At 49.7% G+C, this 15,306-nt stretch overlaps 1 protein-coding gene and 1 long non-coding RNA gene across 6 annotated transcripts in view; one reads left to right on the forward strand and one right to left on the reverse strand.

Annotated features, from left to right (window-relative positions):
* Positions 1-4,537: 4,537 nt before the first annotated feature.
* LOC112415215 (uncharacterized) lies at positions 4,538-6,457 on the reverse strand. Its single transcript, XR_003006298.1, has 3 exons — positions 6,271-6,457; positions 5,782-6,021; positions 4,538-5,152 (listed from the first exon to the last, which is right to left on the reverse strand). It is a non-coding gene; the product is annotated as an uncharacterized LOC112415215 (long non-coding RNA).
* A 3,609-nt stretch (positions 6,458-10,066) lies between these two features.
* ARHGEF10 (Rho guanine nucleotide exchange factor 10) overlaps positions 10,067-15,306 on the forward strand; it is an 89,852-nt gene continuing 84,612 nt past the window's right edge. For 3 of the 5 annotated variants that reach the window (XM_024768054.1, XM_024768061.1, XM_024768058.1), the window contains exon 1: positions 10,071-10,139. The gene's annotated coding sequence lies outside the window, so the exon portion shown is untranslated. Of the gene's footprint in view, positions 10,140-15,306 lie in introns of all 5 variants that reach the window. The other 2 variants (XM_024768059.1, XM_024768060.1) reach the window with 2 other exon arrangements.

Here is a 15,306-nt window from a genome sequence, read left to right on the forward strand (position 1 = left end):
AAAGGGATAAGAGCACAGCCACCACCACTCTTTTTCTTCCCCTGTGTCATGAAAGGCTTCATTACATTTACAAGGAAGTTCAGGCTGGACTTTTATTGGTTTTTTTCCAATTTTTTAAAAAAGATATATTTGACATATAGCATTGTATTAGTTTCAGGTGTACAACATAATGATTTGATATATGTGTATATTGTGAAATAATCATCACAGTAATTCTAGTTAACATCCATCCCCTTACATGGTTACAAAATGTTTTTCTTGTGATCTTTTAAGATCTAGTCTCCTAGCAACTTTCAAATATACCATATTGTTAACTTTGGTCACCATGCTGTACATTACATCCCTGGAACTTATAACTGGAAGTCGGTAGCTTTTGACCCTCTTCACCCATTTCGCCCATTTCCCACCCTCATCTCTGGCAACTGTCAATACAATCTCTGTATACACATATATATATGTATACATAAGTGTGTACACACACACACACACACACACACTACACCTTCTTCATCCAGTAATATGTTGATGGACACTTGGGTTGTTTCTATATCTTCGCTATTGTAAATAACGCTGTGGTGAACATGAGGGTGCAGATATCTTTTCCAGATAGCAGTTCTGTTTCCTTTGGATAAATACCCAGAAGTGGGATTACTGGACCATATGGTAGTTCTATTTTTAATTTTTTTAGGAATCTCCATACTATTTTCCATAGTGCCTGCACAAATTTACTTTCCCACCAACAGTGTACAAGGTTTCCGTTTTCTCCACACCCTCACCAACACTTTCTTGTCGTTTTGATAACAGCCATTCTAACTGGTGTGAGGTGATGTCTCATTGTGGTTTTGATTTGCATTTCCCTGATGATTAGTGATGTTGAATATCTTTTCATATGCCTGCTGTCCATTTGTATGTCTTCTTTTGAAAAATGTCTATTCAGTTCCTCTGCCCATTTTTAATTAGATTGTCTGTTTGGGTTTTTTTTGGCTACTGAGTTGTATGAGTCCTTTATATATATTTTGGGTATTAACCCCTTATCAGAAAAAGAGGCTATCTATTCCCGATTGTATTACTGGGGGGAAGTGTGAGATCATCCATCCCATCTCACAGGGCTGAGAAATTAAACACTTTATCCAGTCATCCAACTAGTTGAAGCGTGGCTAAGGTGAAGACATACATCTTTCTATTTTCAGCCAAATGCACATTTTATTACCACAGGATGGTGCTTCTTATGAGTAACGTTTAACTAGCTTATCATTTTCAATTAAGATTCCCATGTCTGTTTTCAGAAAAGGAAATGCTTAGGAGATTTTAGAAAATGGCATCGTTTTCCCCCTCAAATTAGTTTGTTGATTTTTTTCATCTTCGGTAACATGGTGGTCTTGTCTAAGTTTCATTTGGGAGGGAAATAGGAAAACAACCATACTGTGAGCATACACTGAGTCATGGCTTTTCCACAAATGCTTTCAAATCTTGGCTGGATCTGACCCAGCAGGGGCCAAGAACCAGAAAGGGTGGGGCTCTTTGTTTTTGAGAATAGCTTCTTTGTTGTCTGCTTGTTAAATAATTCAGTCAGATTTAAATTTGGGGATAATTAGGTGAAAATCAAAAAAGGTAAAAAGTGATAAAAGCTAATTAAAATATCTGATTTGGGATGTAGTAAGAAAACTGAATCTATTGCTACCAAGGGCTTGCCAGTAAAATTGGCACCTTATGGGGGAGTGTCTGGTAGACTGAGTGTCCCTAAGCTGAAGGTGGCTTGTGACACAGAACTTATCCTGATCATTAGTTGAAGTTAATATCTGTGACCGTATTGCTCTGATTGTTGCTTTATACCCAGGCAAGCGCACAAAACCTAACAAAGCTACAATACCGTGCATTTGGAACTATAACATAGAACACAGTGTTTCTATCCACGTAAGTAAACCAAAGAGAAAAATAATAGAATTGAACCTGAAATTATTTAAATTTTATATCAAATGTTGCTGCCCCCAAAGAAGTAAGTTTAATTAGAGAGGAAGGAGGGAGAGCCTTGAGAGTCTGAAAGGAGGCCGCAGGGATGATGAACTCTAACATTCACAGAGTTTCTTTATCACATTAAAACTCACTTCAGGGATTCCCTGGCAGTCCAGTGGTTAAGACTTCGCCTTCCAATGCAGGGGTACTGGTTCGATCCCTGGTCAGGGAGCTAAGATCCCACATGCCTTGCGGCCAAAAAACCAAAACATAAAACAGAAGCAATATTGTAACAAATTCAATAAAGACTTTAAAAATGGTCCACATAAAAAAAAATCTTAAAAAGAATAGTCTCTTTAAAAAAAAAGAAAAAACTCACTTCAAATTCTGCCTCTTCTTTACCTTGATATCTGACTCACTTAAAAAAAATGAACTCGGGGCTTCCCTGGTGATGCACTGGTTGAGAATCCGCCTGCCAGTGAAGGGGACAAGGGTTCGAGCCCTGGTCCAGGAAGATCCCACATGCCACGGAGCAACTAAGCCCATGCACCACTACTGAGCCTGCGTTCTACAGCCCTCGAGTCACAACTACTGAGGTCGTGAGCCACAGCTACTGAGCTTGCAAGCCACAGCTACTGAGCCCACGAGCCACAATTACTGAAGCCCGTGTGCCCGTGCTCCGCAACAAGCAAAGCCACCACAATGAGAAGCCTGCGCACCGCAACAAAGAGTAGCCCCTGCTCGCTGCAACTAGAGAAAGCCTATGTGCAGCAACAAAGACCCAACACAGCCAAAAATAAATAAATAAATAAAATATATTAAAAAAAAAAAAAGAACTCCCTTGAGGTACAATTTACATACTATAAAGTCAATGGACCCATTTTAAATATACAGTGAGATGAGTTTAGAAAAACGCATACACCTATGTCACCGGCACGCCAGCCAACATCTCCATCACCCCAAGTGCCCTGGGGGGCCTCCTCCCAAGCCATCCCCCCTCTTGCCCTAGACTTCACTGTAGATTATTTTGCCTGTTCCAGAACTTCATGTACATGGGAATAGACAGTCCTATGTGTCTGACTTCTTTCACTCAGTTAACCTTTGCAGATTTATCAATATTGTTCTTTTTGATTACCGAGTAGCATTCCGTTGTATGGATGTAACAAGATTTATCTAGTCACCTATTTATTGATGGGTTGTCTCCATAGGGGCTGTTTTGAATAAAGCTGCCAAGAACACTCCTTGTACAAGTCTTTTAATGTAGTTGGGATAAATACCTAGTGGAATTGCTGGGTCAGATGGCACTTATACACTTAATTTATGAGACTGCAGGTGGTGTTCCCAATACAATGTCCTATCTGTGCCCCCATCACCCACATACAAGAATTCCAGTCGTCCCACAGCCTTGCCAACACTTGGTGTTGTCAGAATTCTCCACTTTATCATTCCAGGAGCTGCCTCATTAGTTAATCTTTTGAATAACTACAAGAATTAAACTGTAGTGTGATCTGCTAACACGGTCTAGTGGGAAAGGCAGAAACCAATGCAGCTGACCCTTGAACAATGGGGAGGTGGGAGCACTGACCCCCAAGCCATCGAAAACATGGGTACTGCTATCTCTGCCTCAAAAACAAAGGAAATGGTCCATGACTCGGCCAAGGGCAGGAAGCTGAAACAGTATGGATGGGATCAGGACTCCACCCCTCGTTCTTTTGATTCCACATATTGTGATCTCTAATCAAACACAAACTTTCCCCAAACTTAGTCAATCTAAAAATCTGTAAAATGACAATACAGGTACTACGCTTATTGAAAAAAAAAATCGCATATAAGCAGACCCTTGTAGTTCAAACCCGTTCAAACCCGTTCAAGAGTCAGCTGCAATTATACACTCCAAGCTGCCCATTTCTGTAAAGTAGAGGTTGGGACTTGATTCTGCCGGAGGTCGGGAGGGAACCATCCTAGGTCCCTGAGATTTGGCGTGACTGCATCCGATCTGCTTTGTGCATCTCTGGCTGCTGTGCAGAGACTGGCCATCAGGAGGATGAAACTTAAAAAGGGAAAACAGAGACACATGACACAGACCAGACTCTGATCCTGAAAGCTGACTGTAGGGCGGGAGAGAGTGTAGGAGGAGAAATGGGCAGGTCTGAAAACACCTTAACCAGGAAGACACCTTGTCAGCTAAGGGAGAAGGCAGCTTTGAGCAGCCAGGCCTCAGGGTGCAGAGCTTGGCACAGAGACAGAGCTGCCCGCTCGCTGCCTAGGGGCAGCAGCCGGGGACCAACCGGGTCCTCAGCCAGATGTTTCAGCAGAGTGATGGCAAGAGAAAGAACTTCTACTCACAACACTTCTGACAGCAAGCGTGTGGGTTTTTCCGCATGCCAACCAATCCTCAGACGCCAGCTGGGTGTGCTACCATCCACACGGAGTTAGCATCACGTCCTGCAGTTGAGGGCTTGGTGCCACGATGCCCAGCTCCACACACCAGCCCAGGTCTCTCACACTTCTGACTTGGGTCCCCACAAGCCCTTTCTTGGGTTCAGTAATTTGCTCACAGAACTCAGGCAAACACTGCTTACGTTTACTGGTTTAATTACCTACTGAAGGATAAGAGTAAAGGATACAGACGAACAGCCAGGTGAAGGGGCACAGAGGGCGAGGTCTGGGAGGGTCCTGGGGGCAGGAGCTTCCGTCCCTGGGAGTTGGGGATGTGTCCACCCACCTGGAAGCTCTCCAAACCCCATAGTTTGTGAATTTGTTTGGAGGCTTCATCACGTAGGCACGATCCTTTGTTAACTCAATCTCCAGCCCTCTCCCCTCCCCGAGAATGGGGGTGGGGCTGGAAGTTCCAAGCCTCTCATCCTGGCTCAGTATTTCCGAGCCATCCGCCATCTGGGAGCTGCCTCACTAGAACAAACATGCTCCCATCACCCAGGAAGCCCCAGGGGATTGCGGAGCTCTGGACACGGGCACTGGGGGCAGACACACATCTGTCCACTAGGTCACAGCTGTGTCACAACAGCCAGGTGGGACGGGGCGCAGCGGGCAGGGGAGCTGGGAATTGAAGCGGTGAGCATCTCAGGTCGGGTTCTGCAGACACACACCCTCGTTCAGAGTTCACGTGAAGGGTCCCAGAAACAGAGGTGGGGCCTGCCTGCAGGCACCGTGATGAAGGTCTGGAAGTCGGGGTGGGGATCTGTGGGGTGGATGGAAGCAGAGACAGAGCAGAGGTCTGAACCTGGACTACAAAGTAACCGCGGTGGCCTTGGGCAGGAGCAGGGCGACTCGTCCCCGAGAAAGGCGTTCACGTCCTTCTGGTATGGATGGGAGTGGGGAGAAGGAGGTCACCCTCTGCCTCAGCAGTTCTAGATACAATGGGAGTCAGCGTCCTGCTGAGAGGGAGGCGGTGGTCAGGGGGTCAGCCCCGTGGGATGGTCAAGGCTGGGATCACCCCTGTGGGGATGGGAATGAACCCGAGCTTAGGAAACATCCTCGAGGATCGTCCTGGGTGACGCAGCTCCAGAAACAGGGGGGAGAACTAGAAGCAGGCACTGCGGGTGGGGTCGGTCTGAGCCCCTCTGTCCACTGCAGCCTCCTCCCTCTCCTCCGCTGCTCAGACCACTCGGCACCAGAATTCCCAGAGCCCAGACACGGTCCTCCCCCGCCCCCTGCTCTTCCTAGCAGTCCTGGATGATAATAAGGTCAAGGTGGCTGACTGCCCAGCCCTGAGGTGTGCTGGCCTCTTACAGGACAGCAGGGGCTGCAGATGCCCTACTTCTCACCGGCGGAGAAGCTCAGGCCACCAGGTCAGAAAAACAGATGTACCTACACACAGGAGTGGGGTGCGGGGCGTTCCTTTGGGTTCTTCGAATCATGGCACCTTCCTGACTGCGTGTCTCCTCGGCACCGACGACCCCTGTGCTCACCCTGCTGAGAATCAGAGCTTATTCTGGGCAGGACCAGGGCTCTCCGAGCAGGAAAGAAGCTTCTAGAACACCCGTCTTCCTTCTCTGTCCCTTCTTGGACATTCCTTTCCAGCTCCAGCTCCCCAAACTTTGAACCGTCCTGCCAGAGGAGAGGAGGGGAGGGCGGGATGGAGGGAGGGAAGAGACACAGCGCTCCAGCCCACACAAGTCCAGGTGTCACCTGCTGGCCTCAGGGGAGCCTGCATGTGAACCTGAAGCCCTGGGATGGAGGCCTTGCACCCGGCTCTCGACCCACGTCTGCGGCTGGTGGGCGCTGCCTGCCCTTCTCGGGACCCTTCGCCTCCCCCGCTGGACACGCAGCAAAGTGAGAAAACAGCTCGGGCCTCACGGCAAGGGCTCTGGGAACAGAACAGCCCTGTCTCCGCCTGGAACAATGCTTCCTTCTCGCCCTCCAGATTCCCGTGACGCCAGAAACAGCAGCCGTGGGACCCGCCTCACTGATCTTGCCGGGTTCCTCCGCCTCGTCGCCGCTTCTTGGCTTTCCTTTCCCTCCCTCGCCCCCTCGTGTCTTGTTGGGTTGCCGGCCCTCGGAGGGGATGCGGGTAGGGGCGGGGCGGGGCGGGGCGGAGATGCTGCAGGCAGGCCGTGGAAGGGCGAGCGAGAGCGAGGGAGGGAGCGGCCCGGATCAGGGCACAGGGGCTGGGAGCCCCTCCCACTCTCCAGCCGCCTCCGGCCCAGCCCGCTGGTTTGGGGCTGAGCGAAGGCACCCACACACCCACCACGGCGGTCGTTTCCGTAGAGACGGACACGCAGCTCTGGGCAGAGGGTGTGCTCCAGGTCTGTCCTCTTTTCACGCAACGCAGTGTGTTTGAGGTTCATTGAGCTCAGCCACTGAGCGCAGTTTATTCCTTTCTGTTACTGTCCTTTCTGATACTGTTACACGCAGCGCTCTCCTGTGGGACCAGACCACACTTCGTGGCTACAGCCACCCTTTGATGCAATTTGACTTTTCCCAGTTTTGAACTATGTGCACTGTTTTGAACAGTTTGAACTGTTAACGAATAAAAAAATTCTTTTAATGGTCTTTTTACGGGCTTATGTTTTCCTGTACCTTTAAGGAATACCTCAGAGGGCTGTTGCTGTGCTTGTCCTACGAGAAGCTGCAAAACAAATGATTGTACCATTTTACCCTCCCATCAACAATGTGTAGTTGTGATGGTTAATATTATGGGGCAACTGACGGCCATGGGTTACCCTGAATGAACATTTTTTCCAGGTGCTCCCAGAGAAGATTGGCGTTTGAGCCCGTGGACTCAGTAAATGGCCCCCACCCCATATGCGTGGGGATCGTCCAATCAACTGAAGGCTTGAAAAAAACAAAAGACGGAGGAAGGAGGAATTCCCCATTTTTCTGCCTCATTGATGAGCTGGGTCATCTCAGGTCATCTCCTGTCCTCTGACTGCGATTCACACCATCGGCTCCCTTGGTTCACCGGCTTTCCTGAGTCAGATGGCACATCCTGGGGCTTGTCAGCCTCCATACTTGTGTGAGCCACTTCCTCATATTCAGTCTCTTTCTCTCTCTCTCTCTCCCCCTCTCCCTCTCCCTCTCTCCATATATGTATATAATATCCCACTGGTCAAAGAGGAAATTACAATGGAAATTCTGATTCTCTTCCACATCAGGGCTTACAGGAAATGGTGATATATCTGAAGAACACTAGAATAAACTAGACAGGACTGGAGACTTCAATCAGAGTTCTTTCTGCCCCAGCACCATGCCGCACCCACTTCAGCATTGCCCTGCCTGGTGGCCCTGAGCTTAGGGGGTCAACACAGCCATTGTGGAAATGGGGAAGCTGCACTCCGTGCTTCTAGCTATGACGCTGCTACTGTATTGTCCCCATGGTCCAAAAGAGCATGATTTCTGAGTGAAAAATGATGACAATAGCAGCCTCCTGAACTTCCTTAAGTTTCTTAAAATGAACTTGTGAGTCATCTATTAGAAATAGTGATTCAATATGTTTTCTTGCTCCTGAAAAAAAAAAAAGTTAGACCCAAATTATGTTATGGCTTAGTGAGCATCTACTCTTCCCAGATATCATACTGCGTTCTTTATATAGTTCTCCCTTTTAAACATCTTATCTATGATGTAGATATTTTAGTCCCATTTTCTAGATGGTGAGATGGAAGCTCAGAGACCTGTGTAAGTCACACAGGATTTTGTTAGTGTTAGAAACCAAAATAGGATCCCCAAATCGACTCCCAATCCCTTGTTTCATCCATATACAGTATAATTCCCTCTTATCTCTGCTCCACTAGATCAGAAACACAACACGTAACAGGATTTTCCTGTTGTGTGGTGAACAGAACTAATTCACTTGGTCTTTCTACCTCTGTCCACCATGGCTACTAAGAAAATTGGGTAGGAGAACTTTGAATAAGGTACTCAAAGAGCCCTAGGAAAAGAGACCCCAAATAATGTTTCTGATACTAAAGACACTGAAAGGAAGTATCTTTTTCAATTGATTCAGGCTCTAGTATCTTCCCAGGGTGCTCTAAGATAGGTCTGAAATAGTATTTAAAAACAGCTCAGTCTTTTTCCATAAAGTTAGAGAATGCTAATAATAAACATTGCTAAAATATTCCCTTACCTACTCTTATTTTTTCCCAACCATTGTAGTCTTTATATGGTAGCTATGATTTATATGAGTCACAATTTCCAGGGAAAGAAATTTTACAGAGCATGGGGGCTTTAAAGGCACTCAATGTTCAAATTAACTTTCTGACATTTAGCTACATGGTCTTCCTTCTATAAACCTAGTGAATGGTACCTTAGATCTTTAAGGTGTCTGGCAGTTCTGACGTTCTGACTTTAAATTACTTCTAGAGAGAGATTTGATTGAGAGATTTGGACAGGAGATGGGAGAGGAGCTTAGGGCATGGCTCACCTGTTTACCTTGTTGACCAGGTAACAGGCAACATTCTTCAGCTGTCATTTTGGTTTGTATTCTTGTTAAAGATGCTTTGTCTCGAGTTTTGTCCTATAGCAGAAATTAGAGCAATAATATGCTTCCTTTTTTAAATTGTAAAACAAAGAAATGCTCCTGGCAAACAATTCCAACAGCACAGAAGGAAATTCTTGTTTATCTTAGGCACTTCTGTGAGGAACCAAGCATATGCGTGGATTTTTTTTTTTTTTTTTTTTTTGCGGTACGGGGACCTCTCACTGCTGCGGCCCCTCCCACCGCGGAGCACAGGCCCCAGACGCACAGGCCCAGTGGCCATGGCCCACGGGCCCAGCCGCTCCGCAGCATGCGGAACCCTCCCGGACAGGGGCACGAACCCGCGTCCCCTGCATCGGCAGGCAGATTCCCAACCACTGCGCCACCAGGGAAGCCCTGCGTGGATTTTTAACCTCAAATGGGCTCGTAGTATAAGGATGCTTTTTAGGCCCAATAAGCGCTGTCCATTCCAAGGGTGAAAACGCAGGGTCAAGCTCTCCCTCTTACAGCATTGCTTTTTGGCTCTTACAAGATACGGAATTCTAGAACCCATGTTCACCGTCAAGGTAAAGGTGAAAATGAGCGCTTTCCAGTAAAAGGCAAGCTTTAAAAATTGTCTCGGCAATGTGTGAAATCATTGCATTTCCAAACTCCAAACACTTGGCGGGCCTCGGGGCAGCTGACCTTCTGAGGAGCCAGGAACGCGCCTGCTGGCACGGCCAGCGAGCGAAGGGAGGGTGGGTGCTCTGGGGACAGCGAGGGGGGTGGGGAGATGTAGGGGTGTGATTTGCCCAGCGGACTCTGCCCACGCGCGCGCAGCCCGAGGGCTCCCCGGGGAAGAGATGGGGGTCTGGGGGTCCGGGGGTGCCCTGCCGGGCGACCCCCTGCCCACGAGTGAGCAGCCCGAGGGCTCCGTGGGGAAAAGACACGGGTCTAAGGGTCCCGCCTGGCGCCCCCAGCCGACGTGGGCGCAGCCTGGCTGGGCTTTGAGCCGAAGGAGGGGGTGCGGGTGGCCACGTGGCTCCGCAGGAATGCGCGGGCGCGGGGGCGGGGCGCCGCAGAGGAACGGGCAGGCGCGGCAGCCAGTGGGCGCCCGGCACCACCCAATCCAGCCAATCACGGCGTGCGGGTGGGCCTGCCTCCCTGTGGGCGGGGCGGGGCGGGGCCAGGGCGCATCCCGGGGCCGCGGACAAGAGGAGGGGAGAGGTGTCCTCGGAGGGACGGAGGGTCGGGGTCCTGTCCTGGCTGCAGGGTGAGTGCGGGCCGGGGATGGGCGGGGGTCGGATGGCGGATGGCGGGTGGGGGTCCTGCGGGGTGAGAGTGGGTGGGAGGCGGGCGGGGGTCCTTGAACGGCGCCTCCAGCGAGCCCACCTATCGCGGGGATTCGGAGTTTCCTTTTTTTCCTTTGAAAGTTGCACTTCTGCCTAACTCCCCCGAATTGGCCAGATACCACCGCTCCTTGAAGTCCGGGCTGCCCGCCCGCCCCAGGTTTTGGGTGACTGTGCGAGGGCCACTCGGGGTGCACCTTGCCCTCGGGCACGGACCGTGCAGGTGGCGGAGCTGAGGCCCGGGACAGCCCCCGTTTACCGCGAATCCCGGCGGTAACGGGAGCCGAGTCGAGACCCCGCAGGCTGTCAGGAGGGTGCAGGAGGGACCCCAGGCCGGGGCCCCAGTGACGTTGCAGGAGGAGTGGCGAGTTGGGGTGTTTAGGTGGGGAGCAGTCATGTATATTTTCCGAAAGAGGAAAAAGTCCTTGGCCCACTTTAGGGTGAAAATAATTACTATTGTACTTAAAAAACCCGTACGTGTTTCCTCCCCCTCCCCCCATCTACCATTCCTGGGGAGACTGAAGCGGGTGTGCTGCCAGTGGTCGGCAGGTACCTTGCTCATCCCCACCTGGCCACACCTCCCCTCTGGGAGACCCTCGGTTTGAACGTAAAAATCTGAGTAAATGAAATGTTTCAGCTTTTAAAAGGACGTGAACATTCTGAGAAAGCAGCAGACGTACTTGGTGCAATGTGATATTCTTTTTAATTACTAGAGGTAAAAATTCTCATTAACTCAAAATGCAATGGATTTTTAGCTCTTCTTTGGTTGAGCCACAAAGAAAAAAATAAAGTAGTCATCAGTGTTCTGGATTTTGTGCAAGAGTTACTTAATATCCCTTCAGGTAGAACATTGGGAGGGATAACGTTTTCACTGTTCATTTATTGCTTAAAAAATATATTTTGGACATCTGTTTTCTAGGAAATAACTTTTATTATAATGGAAAGATGAGATATACTCTGTGTAATTTAAAAATATAATTTACCCCTTAAGCTCGCACAGTGTTTACTTGATTGGCCCTGGGATATGATTTAGCGGCCACATGTGCAGTTAGGTGACTCAGTGACTCTTCATGGTTTCCTGATTTCATGTCCATAAGAAAAGTCACTCATAGAAAGCGGTATTTCATAATAGATTAGTCTCTCCATACAGGCCAGATTCTAGCAAAGCAGTTGTAGACATTTAGGGATGAGGTAAAATCCAAAGTTATTCAATATAGCTTTTTATCTTTTAAAAATCGAACTTGACTTTCTCGTTTTACCAAATTTGTCATCTTGATATTTTGACGTGCCGTGTTTTCTCAGCAGTTTTTCTGGTGGGGTTAGAAGAACTTCTTGACTCTTTGGGAATTCTTGGAGATCGAGGGGTTCTGGTGGCATTTGGACCCTGGGCTGAGTTCTGGAACTGCTCACCCCACCCTGGGGAGTCAGGTCCCCACAGAATTTGTTTACTCACTTTGGAAATTGCTGGACCGCAAGTGTGTGGAAATGTGTTTTAAAATAAGGACGTTCTGCATAAGTTAGAGCAAAATAAAAATGCTGTGAGTTTGGCTGTATTACTCTGGAATATCAATAATACAGACCCCTGTTGAAAACTACAATGTTCTTATTGCACAAGGCATAATAGAAAAGCTGCAACGAAAAATTCACATCTTGGGATATTCAGAGCATATTCATGTATACTTCATACATTATTCATAGTTTGCACAGGTAGAAACATACGTGGAGTGAAACAAGGTAGAAGGGGAACATAGATGTTAAACATTTATGGGGTAGGATTACTGCTCTCTCGGTTAAGCCTTCTGGAAGTGTAATTTGAGAAAACGAGGTGGGAAGTTCTGGGAGCTTTGCGGTACAGAGGGGTGTGTGGGTCTGCGGGTGGGGGGCAGGGCCAGCTCTGGGGTGATGGCTGTGAGCAGTGAGGCACAGGAGAGCTGGCAAAGGACCCTCTTATCTGCCACCAGCCCCTACCCACCATACCCCCTCCCTCGTTGTCTCTCCTTCCCAACTCAAGCTCTTCAAAGATCCAGACATCAAAGTTTGTTTTTGCTGCTGCTTTGTTTTTGCATGCACAGTTTCAAAACTTTGATTATAAAAATGAGCAGTCATGGCACTGGTGTTATTCTTTCATTTCCTGTTCTTCTTTATATCATGAAAGTAATGCGTACCTGCTAGTAGAAGGTGCTTTCTCTGGGTTGTTGATGTTTTATGGTTTCATTAAAGAGTGTTCAAAAGATTTTTTTTAAGTTTTTATTTTTTTTTTTAGGTTTAAAGTGTTTTTCTTCCATGAGCTATGTTCTGATACTAGAAATTACTTTTTGAAGTAAAATGCAGCGCCAAAAGCTTTTCCAGCCTTGCAGTGCCCTTGGGAAAGGGAGCTGTGAAGAAAGGTCATGGGTGGGTGAGGGTGATGCTTTGCGCTCCCACACAGATGGCTGAGCTAGCCTTCCACTGGGAGTGCTGGTGACCTGGTGGCCTGTCTGAGACTCCAAGGGCTTGGCTCAGTGAGTCCCCTGTGACCCTGACCTGGGCATTTAGGAAGAAAACAAAAGGAATAGGTGAGGATGCCCGAATACTCTGTACACTGATAGCTACACGTAGCAGAGGACCTTTCACACGCGAGGTGTGTCAGGGTCCTGAGGGCAGGGCTTTGCTTCCTGGGCTGAGGTTTCGCTCTTTTTCTTGGGCTGGAGGCCAGCAGGCTGTGGGGAACCCGAGCCTCATGTGTGGACATCATTTTTTTTTTTTTTAAGAAAGCACTGTGGACATTCAGACTCCGAAGTCAAACAGATACGAACTTTGAACTTGAGTCATTTCTCAGTGGTGTGGAGAATGGGAGCTGACAGTACTGGAAAACCTGAGGAGTCTTATTTTGATAAACGTGTTCTGTGCACACCTAGTGTTTTATTCTGTTATTCGCCTTATTTCTCTGAAGGGAAGATGGGGGGTGGGGGTGACTTTAGCTGGTTTCTGACTTGACGGGACGGAGAACATCGAGCAGAAGGGGTAGCGTCTATGCTGAGGCCATGCTCAGCGCCCATCTCCACTGGGGTTGGAAGGCCTTAGACCCCCGGAAGGATGTAGGGGAGTCGCTTGGCTGCTCTGCCTTCGGGCCAGGCTCTGCCTTGCTTCAGCAGCGGCTTGCAAGGGCTGCTGAAAGTGTAGGCATCTGCCTAGTGGTGGGGATGGGAGGCGGTGTAGGCCACTGTAGATACTACCCAGGAGTTCCAGATTTAACCGTGATCCCATTTTGGGAGCCAGAGCCTGCTTCTGGGTAAGGAGTGCTGAGCTCTGAGGGCAGGAATCCGGCATGTTTCTTGCCTCCCCGTGTGGGCAGGTCTGAGCCTGGCCAGGTGGCGGTGCCTGCTCCGGGCTGGGGCTCGTCGCGGGGCTGGCCACCCGCTCTCTCCCAAGGACGTGGACTTGGCCCCTGGCCCCGGCCGGCGGCCCTCTTGCTGCAAAAGTGATAAGACGTTGACTGATGCTTTGTTCTCAAGCACTTGACTCCGCAGGTCGCTGGGAAGCGGCCACGTGGGCAGCACCGATTCACGTCCATCAGAGAAGCTTGGGTTGGACGTCACCTGCGTGGCCAGGGACTCAGCCAGCGGGGCCCTTCTCCCAGAGCAGTGCCGGACGTGGGCCTCTGTCTCAGAGTTCTTGTCCCGGCTGGCGTGCCCTAGATCGCTTTTCAGTTGGAACTAAAATCAGACTCAGGCTGTTGGGGTCCAGGGTCTGCGGAGGACAGAGTCCCGTCTCAGGCCCAGAGCTGGGGTCTAGAGGGAGCCCACTGGGCCTGCTGCCGGCCTCTGTTCTGCAAGAGCGTTTAGACACCTGCTGCTCCTGGTGATTTAAGAGGAAGGAATGAAAGGTGCAGCATTTGCCAGACAACAGAAGTATTTGGGAAACGAATCCCAGGTAGTTGCAGGGGCGAGAGATTGTTTGCAGGGTGTGCGGCCGCTGCAGCCAGTCTGGGCCGACAGGAGGGCATCGGGACCCTGCCTCACCTCCTGCTCGCCCCGGAAGAGCCGCCGCCTTCTCCACCTTCGTGGGAGGAGGGTGAGGACCCCGGGGAAGGTGAGGAGGGTTCACACCAGGGTGCTGTGCCCACGGCTCATTCCCTGCCGGCGCCTGGGTGTGCTCCGTGGCCCCGTTCCCTGGGCGCGCCTGCCGTCTGTCCAGAGCTTCCAGCAGGGAATCTGATGTTAGGCCATCGCCTTAGGCCTCCGTCTCTCCCCTGATGAAATACATTCAATGTCATTTTGTTTTCATGCGTTTTAAAAATCAAGTTCTTGTACTTAAACTTTTTTAAAAAAGAACAACCTTTTTACAGATGGGAAGAGGTGCAGATGGTCACATGATGCAGCAAATCTGGAAGGGATTTATTAATTTGATGGATATTTAGTGAGCACCTACTGGGTGCTGACTACCAAGTGCCCTCAGTCCCAAGACTAGGCAGTGAGCAGAAGGCCCAGGTCCTTTTCTCATAGGGCTTGTGTCCTGTGCCCGGGAGACACTGTAGACAGGAAAAGTAGATAGTACTTTAGATGGTGATAGAAATAAAGCAGGAGACAGGCCTGGGGGTGCTGGGGGGAGGGGCCTGCTACGCACAAAGATGGCAGGTAAGGCCTCACCGGGAAGGTGATGTTCGAGTGAGGACCTGATGGAGAGTGACAGCTGCGCTCATGTCCACCCAAGAGCATTGCGGGCGGAAGGAGCAGCCTGTGCAAGGGCCCTGCGGCAGGAGTGTGTTGTGAGCAGCAGGAAGGCTGGTGGCCGCAGTGCTGAGTGATGGAGGCTGAGGCAGGGCTCCACCTTGGGGAGGAAACAGTGACAGAAAGGGGTGCGAACGCCGACTGTGCTTTCATGGGGCCTGCTGGGTGCAGCCTTGAGAAGGTTACAGAGGAGCAGGAATGGGGGAAGGGAGGCCAGTTACGAGGCTTTTACAGAAACTCAGGCAAGAGACGGATGGTGGCCATGGAGGGAGGGAGAGACGGCTCACCTCATTGGGGATGTGCTCTGAAGGTGGAGCTGACAGCATTTGCTGGTGGATTAGATGGTGGGGGGAGAGAGAGAGAGAGAGAGAGGGAGGGAGGG

Source organism: Neophocaena asiaeorientalis, unplaced genomic scaffold (assembly GCF_003031525.2).
Source record: "Neophocaena asiaeorientalis asiaeorientalis breed wild unplaced genomic scaffold, Neophocaena_asiaeorientalis_V1.1 scaffold16, whole genome shotgun sequence".
NCBI lineage: Eukaryota > Metazoa > Chordata > Mammalia > Artiodactyla > Phocoenidae > Neophocaena > Neophocaena asiaeorientalis.